We start from the raw sequence: 12,818 nt of genomic DNA, 5'->3' as shown, positions 1-12,818 counted from the left end.
GTTCCAAGCAAAACAGGGCTCAACTCAACTACAGCACTCAGGTTTTGCTTAGAGGCTCTATTAAAAAAGCAGTGAAACATCATCCCAGCTGTAACTTGCTGTTGTTAAGAGATACTTTAAAAAAAAAAGAAAAAAAAAAAAAAAACAAAAAAAAACAGAGTGCACTTCAAAGTGCTTCTCAGATAAAAAATTACCCTATTTTGGAACAAGCTTTGGATATTACAATGATGAATTTCATAACCTATCATTTACTAGTCAAAACAAGAATTCATTATCAAGATTCCTGCACAATTACCTTCCTTTACAAAATTCAAGACCCTTTATTCTTCCATGCACCATCACTGACAATATCCAGATAATAACAACCATGTTCCAAACTCCCCAGTGACTGGTTTTCCATGTGAACCATAAATAAAGAATATTAAAAGGGGAGAAAACAACTGAAGATTATATAAATTTGGAGAAACCTGCAGAGTAATAATAGGGGCAATGTCGATTGTTTTGACTACAAAATCCTCTAAATAATACACATTGCATACAAACATGGAAAGAGATCTTAAAGAGAATTTTTTTAATATAAAAGCACAACTTAGTGGTAGCCCTCTTTTTCCAAAGAAAGCTACACTTCTTGAAAGCTGTGAGATGTGTCATTTCTCACCCATTTATGGGGCTAGCTTAGAATTTTAAGTCTTAGACAGTTTCTTTGCTTTCTGTAACTTTCACACACACAGAAAATAAAAATCAGTTCCCCTAAACTATGACTTCAAACAAGTTTGCAACCATTCAATACACTCCACACTAAGTACAGACATGGTCAGACTTGCATTTCTCCACAGTTCAGGCCCATATCAGAAAAAAAATACGCTGAAGTCTGTCAAAGTTTCATCTGAGTCAAAGTGCAGTTGCAATAGTTATCAATTATATCAAAGTCATGATGTACACAGGTACTTAAAAAATCCTTTAAGAAATTATTATGTGGAAGATTGCTGATACATTCATTTGACCTCATTTAAGTTGATCAAAATTCCAATGCACAGATTGTATGCCATAACGTACCACTGAAAGAATTTCTGAAAAACCTCTGAAATCATGACAATTTTGCCTGGTTTTAAAATGCTTTCACCAAAATGTACACCATGTCCTTGGCTAACCACAACAGTTAAAAGGCACAAAGCAACAGAGAACTTTATTACAACCTATGTGCCAATGAAACAGAAGTGCAGGACAACATCTGGAACAAGCTGGATACTGTCTGAATCTGGGGTTTGGAGAAACACCTTACAGCAAGTGAAGGCACATGAAAAGCACGGACCTAAAAACATTTCAGAGTCCATTCTCTGAAATTTTCCAAAATGTTGACATTGAGAGCTGCATTCCAGCCACATACACTTTCTAAAATAAATTTACAGTTTACAATAAAAAGATGATTTTGCACTAGGAAAATTTACTCTTCACAACAAAACCCCAAGTGTTTCATTCCTTAAATCGCAGACATGTATCACTGTATTCTGTGGCTGTGGGTGCCTGCCTTTTGGGTCCCCTAATGTCTGTCCCAGCCACCTTCCACAAATTCCTACCCCATCATCCCCACCCCACAGGGACAGCCCAGGTGCCCTCTGGTAAATAACTATTTATACAGACGTGGACAGCATCAGGAGAAAGGGCGGTCTACATGCTGGGGCTCTTGTTTCCTGTCTTCCCATTTCCATGTGAAGTTTAATATGATGATGGTTTCCATTTTTAGATGGCAATTTTCTGAGCTACTATGCATATCTGAATTGTCTGTAAATAATGATGCCTTTAGCTTGGCATCAGTTATCTTCTCTGCAGCACTAAACTTTGTTCTTGCCCTAATGACTTCTCAGCCATAATTCTCCCCAGATTCTGATAATACTAAATTTAGATCACCACAGATATTTCTTATTATATTCTCTGGCATCTTTGCACTACAACCATTGTCTTACATTAGCTGCACTGAGTGCAATTCCTTTAATCCTATAGCTGTTTTTCCAAGAGGGCTCTAACATCTAATTATGTGAGTTAATGCACAAGAAAAAAAAAAATTTTCAGCTGCTCATGTACATATAGTCATATTGTTACATAGATTTTACCTACTTTCATCCACATATGTTTGTTTGAAAAGTAACTGAAATGGGATCATTTAGTCTTCATTTTCATACAGGATTACAAACTTAAATATAACAGATCTTTATTTTAGACTGGAAAAGAAAAAAATAAAAAGCAAAAAGACAGTGAGGCAAAAAACCCGGTGATAACAACAACAAACCAACACGGGAATAAAAAAAAAACAGTGAAAACCAAAAATACTCCATAGGCAAATGTAGTGATGCTCAGGAGTTTTTGGCACATATTAAATTGCTTAAAAATTATCAAAAGCTTGACCAAAACATTGTTTCCAATTAGTGGAATTAAGTCAGATGCAAAGAGCACTGAAGTCAAAGCTGCTTTTTAACATACTTCAAAGGGCTCTGAATTAGACTATAGGTAACAACATGCTTTGACTTGTTATAGTTTCATGTTCTTTTGTACATTCAAGATATTAGACAACCACAATTATTTGATAACAACAGTTGCCCTTTGTTAGGAATGACTGATTTTTAGTCTACATATTTGTCCCTTCCTAAGCCTAGCACAGTAAAATAACTACTTTTCAGCTTGGTCTAACTGGACAATTTTTCTAAGATTTGGACTTCAGAAAGTTACATAACATAGGAACCAACATCGAATTCTGTTAATGTGAGAGGTTTAAAAATAAGCAAAGACTTCAGACTACACAAGTCCCCCTGGGACTGATGGGGGGATGATCATTATTGATGACCTGCAGTAAGACCTAAGCTTTCTCGAGCCTATCAACCTGTTGTTGGACCTGTTCCCACTTCTATTCTTCCCACTACAGCCGTGCCTGACATCCATCAAGTCCCTGCCAACACCCACAACGATACCCTCCCCACATCAGGGGAATGGAACAGTGGCGGTGAGGTCACAAGGACTGGACACCACCCAGGCCCTAAGGTGTAGAGGTGGTTGTGCATCAACACACCTTGCAGAGTCGAGGAGAGCACAGAGAAGGAGCTTGCCAAAGGCTACTGAGAGAGTTCTGAGGCAGCTCATCCTCATCTCTTCACTCAAGGAAGGATTAGAACGTTTTGTCAGGAGGAGAAAGGCCAGCAGTACTGCAGCCCAGACCCTCCAGGCACCCTCTGTATCCACAATGGTGCAGCAGGACGCTGCTGAGAGGTGTCCCCCTGGGAAGGAGCAAGGTGAGAGTGAGTCTCCCTCCCCATTGCTGGCTAGCCAAGAGCAGGGCAAGGGGAAGCAGGAGCTCCACAGAATGACCCCGGAGTAGGGTCCCTCCTCTCTCGGGCTAGCAGGGCCAGGCTGGGCTGTGGGGGGGCACCTGTGCCCCCCCAGCCCTTAAGGGGGGGGACACACCAGAGCCTTGGGGACAATCCTGCAGGAACATTTCCTGAGGCTGGCAGAGGTGCTCACACCACTTGCCCTCTCTCTCTCTCTCTCTCTCTCTCTCTCCAATGTGCACACTGTGTCACTTGGCAGAGGCAGATCCAAAGAGCAGGAGCAGCCTCTCCGGACAGCCCAGGCCGGACCAGACTCGACGCCGTCCATGGAGACAGCGAGCACAAGACTCGGGCAGCCAGACAGTAAAACCCATACGGCTCAACCGCGTGCCACTGCTGTGTGCTGAGACCAGCAGCCCCAGCGCCGACAGTCAGGAGGTGTCAGGGCTGTGCCAGGGTATGGTGCTGGTCAAAAGCAGCAGCAGCTTCCCCTGCCAAAGGCAGGGCTTGAAGCGAGGCCATCCAGAGGAAGCCACAGAGTCACAGACACCCGAGAGCCCGCGGGCAAAACGCCGCAGGATCGACGACGTGCCGGCCCGGAGCGCTGAGACCCGCTGCTCCAGCACCCCCAGTCAGGCGGCATCGAGGCTGTTCCAGGATGCTCAGTCATCCAGGAGACAAGCAGCTCCACCATGGCTCTTCCCCGTCCCCATGATGGACAACCGCTCCCAGCCGGGGCCAGTTCGTGTGAGGCATGTCTGGCGGCAGCAGCGGCGAGTGACAAAGCCCTACAGCCGGCCTGAAAACCAGAGCAGGACCAGATGAGCATCGGCCCCCTGTGCTCGGCCCCCCCACCCCTCAAAATAAAGTTTTCTGTTTGTTTGAACTGGGAGATCCCACGTTTCTTTTTCCAGTCATCTCGCAGCCTCCTGCAGGCTGATCTCCAAGCAGGGCCCAGTTCAGTGAGACATTCCAGTACGTGTGTGCCCTCAAGGACTCAACCTTCCCCATGGCAACACTCCTGTCAGATGGAACGCTGGCCTGGAGATGCCAGCTCTGCTTCTGCTCTCCTGTCAGCCAAGTTAAAAACAGAGTGGTTGGTGCAAAAGAGCCATGGCGATTCTGCAAGCATTCCTGGCTCAGGCAGCCTCATTGGGAGGGGACAGCTCTGCCTGCTGCAGGTCCCCCGGAGGGAAATTCATGGGTGCAGCAGGATTGTTCCCCTCCCAGCCCAGGCACAGTTCAATCTACCATTGCTGCCACTGGGGTTGCACGTACCAGCCTGGAGAGTAACTGGGATTCTGCAGCTGATGCTGGGAAGGCAAAACTAAATCCAGCCCCCCCCAGGAAAAATATACTGCACCGGTGGCCTGAGGCTGGCTCTTGGACTGAGAAGCAGAGAGTTTCCTTATCTTTGGAAGATTTTACACAAGTGCTGGCTCAGCTTAGGGGAGAAATGGCAGAGATGTTTGACAGCAAGGAACTGGCTTCTGTCACAGGGACAGCCCTGACTCCTGCCTCCCTGGAAACACTGGCTTATCAGACAGGCACACTGAGACATCTCTGATGTCACACCCAAACTACCATTTCCCCTTCTCTGGAGTGCATTTCCCCCAGGATGAGTCTCTGCTGCTGCACTTGTCATCAAACAGCTATCTTTCTGGAATTCAGTACTGTAACCATGAAGACACATGGGGAAAAAGCCTGAACTCCAGTGTTACTCCAATTACTTGTGGTTATCAATCACAGATCAGCTTTTGAGCTTCAGTCATGCCCAGACCTACAAACAAGTTGTCATTTTGAAACAGTTTAAAGAAGTAGGCACTCTGAAATGAGTAACCTCCCCTCAGTTCCAACCAATACCTTCCTACCAATAAGGAACAAGATGCAAGTTGATATAAGTGAAAAAATAACAACTTATTAACAAACAGTATGCCAAGATGCAAGAATAAAAAAGGTAAATATCTGCTAGATACCAAACTGCTAAATTTCACAATGCCATGGGAGCAGAGAGAGACACAAAATGCCAGAAATGCACGTTCAGCCTGAGAAAGTGGCTCAGTCCTCTGATGCTTTCTGCCAAGCGTCACATCAGACTGCTGAAAACCTCTACTTAAAAGTTTTATTTAGTGGTACTTTTACTACCTTAAAACTGGCACAACCTTTTATTAACCTGGTGTGATGTTTACAAGACTGCTCTGCCAATTAGTTAACTCTGTGGAGGTACATTACAGCCATATTTTCCCAAATACATCTTATTTAAGCCTTAGGTTATAATTCTAGCTTTATTATCAAGAGATATCCCCCTTCAAAATAAAAATTATCAAAATTCTATATCGATCTTCAAGCTGCTCCAACACATAAACCAGGTATTTGAACTGAAAGACAAATGTGATGATAACAAGGAGTTCAGTCCCTCAAAGAACAAAAGACAATCTACAGAATAACATGAATTAGAAGCGATCCATTGCATGGGAAAAAGAGTTGTATATTAAATGCAGACTGCCCTTGAGTTTCTGCATCTTTTAAATAGTGTGAACAGGAAACTGTTATCTGCACCACCTTCAGAGACTCAAAAGAGTTTTCTGATCTCCCAGCCAAGCTCTTCCAGGGGTTACACAAAAGCAGAGCACATACTCTAACCAGAGTGTGAAGAATTTAAGTCCTGAGAACACAGGCAGAAGCTCAGGTCCACCACTCACAAGCCCTCATCCTGGACTGATGCAGCAGTTTCTTCTCCAGCTGCACTTCCACTTCTACATACCTAAGTAAACGCTGAGGAACCTAAATTTGCATCTATCCCAAACCCCCAAACTGGGCAGTTGCATCAGATTCAGGATTTGACTAGGAACTGTACCTGGAGGCAAAAGAACTTTTCCAGCTGTAAGTTTTGTTGAAACTGGTAAGCTTCCATCAAAATTTTAAGTTTTGACGAATTGGCGCTTTTTGATATTGAAGTGACTTTCTCAGAAAAATTCCCAGTAAATTCAAACTGCAGCTGACATGCCTCAAAATTATGAGATCCTGACAATGCTCTCAGCACAGGGATAAGTAAGACTGCACAAAATCACTAGCGATTACACAGAATAGGCTGAGTTGGAAGGGACCCACAAGGACAATCAAGCCCAACTCCTGGCCCCACACAGCACCATCCCTAGGAGTCACACTTTGTGCCTGAGTGCATTGTCCAAACACTTCTTGAACTGGCTGCTTTAGTGCTGTGACACTTCTCCAGGGAGTCTGTTCCAGTGTCCAACCATTCTCTGTTTTTTTCTTTTTCCAATATCTACCCTGAACATCCCCTGACACAACCTCAGGCATGAACATCTGAATATTTTGTCAACATACTAAGTCTATGTCCACAAAAAAAAAGGTCACAAATACATAATTATTATTTTTAATTCTTTTCAGGTATCTCAAGAGGAGATAAAATGGTAATGTGACAAACCTGCAGCCTAAACTAAGAAGTTTCCATGACCTAGAGAAAGACGGACACATATGAGATAATAATTTGGTTAACTGAAAGAGCTCATTATATTTTGTTTTTCTATCCACGAACTCCCTGATCTCTACTAAATTATAAAGGATAGCATGTGAAATGTCTGTTTTATACCATACACATCTAATGGCAGATTCTTAAGGCACCCCAACTGAACCAGACTTTTATGGGTACCGCACACCTTGTATTAGTCACCCTGTGAGGTGTAGGCTCCCCATTAGGGCAAACCCCTGTTCACCATTTTACCTACTGCATTTCCTAGGATCAAAAACTCCAGCCCTCCCAAGTCCCTCCCCATAACATCACCAAGAACATGTTGTATTTTCCTGTGAAAAACCTCAGGTGCCAAACACAACCTAAGGAGCAGTTTGAGCAAACTGTCTTGAAGGGGATGTTGAATGTGCACAAACACTTGCTCTGTTTTTGCAAGGGAACCAGCCAGATCCCTGCTGATGCCTCAAGTGCAGGAAAGCATTTGGCACCAGCCCTTAGTCCCGGAATCTATCCCCTTGTAGGCAATGGAAAAAACGTTCCATTTTTAGTTGTTCAGTTATATTAGGTCTATACCTGAGTGAAGCATTCTGTCTTCTTATGCAAAGACATCAACCCTTCATTAGGAATTTAGAAAGCCAAGGGGTCCTCTCATAACCTCGTGACTCAATGGAGGGGTTTCTCATACCCTTTGCATGCCTGGTCTTCATGCAAATCATTCTAAATTGGTTCTAATCAAATTTTCCTCCCTATGTTTCTTTTGTGTACTAAGTAACAGAGTGACCCTTAGCAAACTCTGTTAGGTCTTGCTTTCAAAAATATATATCAAAACCTGGTTTTGTTAATACCTTCGACGGTGATTCTTTAAGTGGCCAAACCACTCATTTTCAATGGGCTCCCGCAATGGAAACTGAAATTAAGCGGGGAAAGAATGGGAAATGCCTGAATTTTGTCTTGATGTACAAGCAAAATAAAGTCCTGGGAGCTGGGAAGCACTGCAAGTTCATTACCATAAAAGATGAGTAGGAAATAGTTTGCTTCAATTAGTTGTGGGGGAGATCCACTCAGAAATGTGTGAAACTAAAGGATGAGGGAAACTTTTAAAATTTGAAAAACCAACAAAACCAGCCAGGAACAAAGACAGAAAAGAGCACCATGAGGGAGATAATTAAGCCCTTGAGGAAGAAAAATAATAGAAAACAGGGCCTGAAAGCCTGAGCTCACAACAAAAGAGAGAGAGGCAAGAGCACAGTTCAGTCAAAGCTGACAGGAAAGACTAAGAGTGCTCAGACAGGATGAAGAGCCAGCAAGGTTAAAGAAAGAAATGTGCCATGGCCAAGCCTCAGTGCTCAATTCCAGCTTTAACACTCTCACTGGTATCTTTGGCAGCAATGTCAACTTTATTTCAGTCATGCTACACAGCCCCAACCTTCTATAGTCATCCAATACACTTCGGGAAAACCTTTCTACATATATTTGTACTTTATAACTTTAATCTAATTAGACTAAATATGTTTCATTTAACTCATTTCCAGTAAAAAATGAAATTACATATGCCTCAACACACCATGTTTTTTCCAAAGTGTCAAGAAACTTCTAGCATTCAAATATCTCTACAATGAACTTCAACAAAAGATTAAAAGGGTACTTTGTAAATGCTTGGAACAAATATAAGCAGAGGGGAGACAATTTCCTTTTTCTATTAAACAATGCAGCAAAGCGTGAGACCTTCCAAATAATAAAACAAATGTTTATGGCCTCCCTTCTTCTTCCCATAACAATCTCAACATTAAGTAAGAAAAACTTCAGTTTGTCACAGGCACAAACTTTCAGCATCTCATGCAGTAGAGCCAAAAAAGCACAGAGTACTGGTTTGACACAATCCTTCTGACGGAAAGGTTGAAGCAGCTGTTGTATTGGATAACACAGAGAATCAACATTTTGGGTGTTTGGAAATATACTATGATGCAAATAACAAATGAGGGAAACAAAAAATTTGACCTTGCTCAGCTCCCTTCAAGTCATGCTGAAGTTTTCACTTGCAAAGAATGAGTTGCTTTAGCAGACACGACCCCAAGAAGGTTTCAATCAAAAACTGGTTTAATAGGAGACAAACAGCATCTACACTTACAGTGTACTGAGTGGCCACCAAATGTTCTTAGCATCAGAAGAGCAGAAATCTTTGGATTTAAGATGAGAAGTCTAAGACCCATCCTTTCCTTCACCTGTCCACTATGAAGCAAAGTCAATCACAAAGAAAATCTGGCTTTTCCTGTCGCAACAACATAATGCTACAACTGACCTGCCTTCAAACTAAATCCAGTTAATTAAATTGCCCAAAATAGGCAAGATTACAAAGGAAAAAATCCTGGAATTATGCATCTCCAATCATGAATCTTAGCACTTCCTAAAAATTGAGACACATTGGGAAGCAGATTGTTATTTTGGCAAAACTACTCTAAATTATCATCCCGTGCTTACAAAAGAAAACTGTGGATATGCCTGAGCTATAGATAATGGTTTAAGCATTCATCTGGTACTTCCCCTCCACCCTTTAAGTGAAATTGCATCCAATGAAGTTTAAAAAAAATCAGTTGCCAAACCACCTCTTTTCTCACTTTAATCTGCTTGCAAGTTCTTATAACAATGTTCAAAATTAGTTGGCAAATTAGTTGGTAGCAGTCTGAAGAACATGACAGCAGTACTTTTCCCTTTTTTCAGCTAGTGTAGCTAGCAGCTTTCTTAAGCAGTTTCTATTTTATAGATTAAAAAAAAGTCAGAAATATACAACTGACATAAGGGAATAAAAATATAATATTAATAACTTTTGGCCTCTGATATATTTCAGATTTAAAAACACTAAGCATATGTCATTTCAATGTAACTAGTATTCCTGAGGTTGGAAACAAGTTTCCCTAGGAACGCCCAATGGGAGAGGGGAAAAATGAACTATTAATAAGAAATCTTAAGAGAAGGGCATTTGTCTGCCCAACTGAGTAAATATGAAGTATTTCCACCATTAATTTTTTCATGCAGTAAATCACTAAAGCATAGACCAGTATCAAGAAAATACTCTGGAATCAACACATCTCTGGTCCAAAGTTAGTTGGTAAAAATAACTCAGTGATTATTCCTTTTACAAATAGGTTTATGTCTTAGTTCAGAACTAATTTTTAAATGCTCCAGAAAGGCAAAGAGCCATACAAACAGCTTGTTGAATGACGCGCCAACTGAAACAAGCTCATAATAATGTTGTGAAATTACATTATCTGACACGTTTCAAAAGCTTATTCAGGTGCTTATTTAAGCCCATAAAACCTGCAGGGAAATACAGACAGGATGACATTTCAGTCAGCTTACCATAACATTTTTCTAGTGAAATTGCATAGCAACATATTAATGCTGAAAAAAAGTGTCAGCAGTAAAAACAAATGCCAATAACCTACACACTTCCGTGAAAAGAAAAAAAAAAAAAAAAGCTACCGGTAACATACATCAGCACATTACAAAGGCACCACAGTCTTAACAGCAGTTTAGAGCATCAAATGTATGCTCTAAAAATATCATACAGCCTCTTAACTGCACTCTAAAATGAGAAAACAAGGCAGTTCATAACCACATGCCCTGTGAAATCTGCATCTCGCATCGTTCTGCCAATACGTACAATTTGGAGGAAACTATCAAACTTTTCATTTCTCTGTTAAAAAGCAGACAGCAAGAAAAGTGTCAGCTTTTTGTAGATGATGCAACTCAACACAACTCAGTCATCAATCCACAACTGCAATGAGGCACACCATTCTGCCCAGTAGGTTTCTGGTCTGAAAATCAAGCTTGAAAGTAACAACCAATTGCTAAAAAAGGTTCTTCTTGTACCTAACAAATTATTGCAGGGGCAGGAATATCATGACAAAGTATCCCTTTCCCCACAGCTCATTTCGTCTGCAAGTCAATTCAGATCAGACTATGCTTGAAAAGTGCTTAAGGTGAAATCAGACATGTGATAAGGGGAGAAGCCTGTAGGAGAATTTAAATGAATGCCATGTGAATTGAAATAGAAAAGAGGGTGCAATTCTTTAATACCACAAGTGAAACACAAAAGACAACGCCATTCAAGATGCAGTGAAGTATCAAATAATTCAGTTTTAGTCATCTGTTCTTCATAGCTTAGTAACAGTCATCCATTTATTCTTTTCGCACCCAAAAAATGCCACTGAAGTTGCACCAAAAGGATTGTCAGATCAAGATCTAGATGCTCAATGAACCACATTTGGGAAAACGCAAGCAGAATAAGCACTTAACCATCTGAAGGTTTATTCTTCTGAGCTTTCTCTAACATGCAATGCACTTTTCCAAATCTACTTCCCAACCCATTCTTTACCCATTATACAATTTCCCAGGAGGAGCATCTATTGCCTTGACTAAGAGAAAGAAATATGACTGCAAAAAACCAGTCAGAGATGGAAGCTAACCATCTTTGATAGTTACATCCCCCAGACACATACAAACAGCAATATGATCTCCCTGCTACAGTTGTTCCCTCTACTGTCTTTATAGTCCCCTTGTGTTCATTTTTAGATCTCACTTGTATCATTTTCTAGCAGTGTCTGATCCTTACACTTGGCACAAATGGATTAACACCATTTAGGGCAAACTCACATCAGTACTGATATCTCAGGTTGGAAGATGCCTGGCTCTGAAGGAAACTCTTTGTGTGAAATACATAGCACATTTCTGAATTCATAACCGTTCCTTCAAGTGATACAACCAAACCAGTGAAAAACATTTTCTAATATTTTTATTTTCTAACATATTCTAATAAACACCTGTCTGTTTTTAACCAAGAGTTTCAAATATCTTCCATTTAGAGTAAAAGAGGACTTCACTTGTTAACAACAAAGGAAACACAGCATGAAACAGAGCACCATTCAGCAACAAACTAAAACAGGTAAGGTTTGAAGGCCCATGAGCCATTTTGAATCCTGTCTGGATGAAAAACCTGTGCCCGTGAAAGGCAGTGGGCAACAGACTGAACCAAGACAGTGTTGGGATCAAAACACCAAAGTCTGTGAGTCCCCAGCCAACCTGATTGTCTTGCCTTGGCCATGATACAGCAGAGGTTACCAGAGATAGAAATGAGAACAGATGAAAGAGAATATCTGAACAAAGAACGGGGGGGGGGGGGGGGGGGGGGGCGGGGGTGAAAAGAACTCCCTGCTCTAAAGGGATTTAGAGAAGAATTTGCCTTTGGATATCAATGGTGGGCATCAAATAGGTAATTGTGATAATTATATTTTTAGGCAAAAACACAGATGCCTCATACAGAATTAAGCCCTAAATATGCCGCCTACATTTCTGAGGACTTATAGATCTTAATTACAATGCACCTGAAAGATATGCAGCCCCAAGAGAAAAAGTCACACCTCTTAAAGGAAAAAAAAAATCTTCACTTTCTGCCAGCATTCATGACATCAGTGCTAAAGTGAACAACCACCAGCCTGTGCCACCTCTGCTTGGCTGCCACTTGTCTTCTCACACTCCCTCAGATAGAAGTGATGACATGAAGACTAAATCTGAGTTACGGGGCAATTCAGCAAAAATACCAGGTTCTTTGAGAAGAGCATGTAATGTGGCAAGTAGATCTGGATTTTTTTCAAGCCCCATCTCAAGCTCACTAGCTTTGGTTTAATTCCAATAAGTAAGAATTCTGAAAATGGGGGTATTTAGTAAAAGCTCCAAAGATTTCTTATTTAATATTAATTTTCTGAATTCAACACGTCTTCAAAGGGAAAACAGGATTTAAATGCTATATAAAAATCTTGCTTTGTGAACATAGTCAATGCTCAACAGAGATCACTTACACTTGTACCTGTCAAAAGATAGCAATAGTGAATGAATGTCATGAATCTCAAAATATTCTCTGACTACTAATACATCTTTAAACAGCCATGGTCATTCCTTAGCCAAATGAACTTTAGCAAACAGATTGCAGAATTCTATAAAAACTGGAATAA

This window comes from Cinclus cinclus, chromosome 5 (genome assembly GCF_963662255.1).
Source record: "Cinclus cinclus chromosome 5, bCinCin1.1, whole genome shotgun sequence".
NCBI classification, from domain to species: Eukaryota; Metazoa; Chordata; class Aves; order Passeriformes; family Cinclidae; genus Cinclus; species Cinclus cinclus.
The sequence above is the reverse complement of the archived record's forward strand: the minus strand, read 5'-3'. Positions refer to the sequence as shown.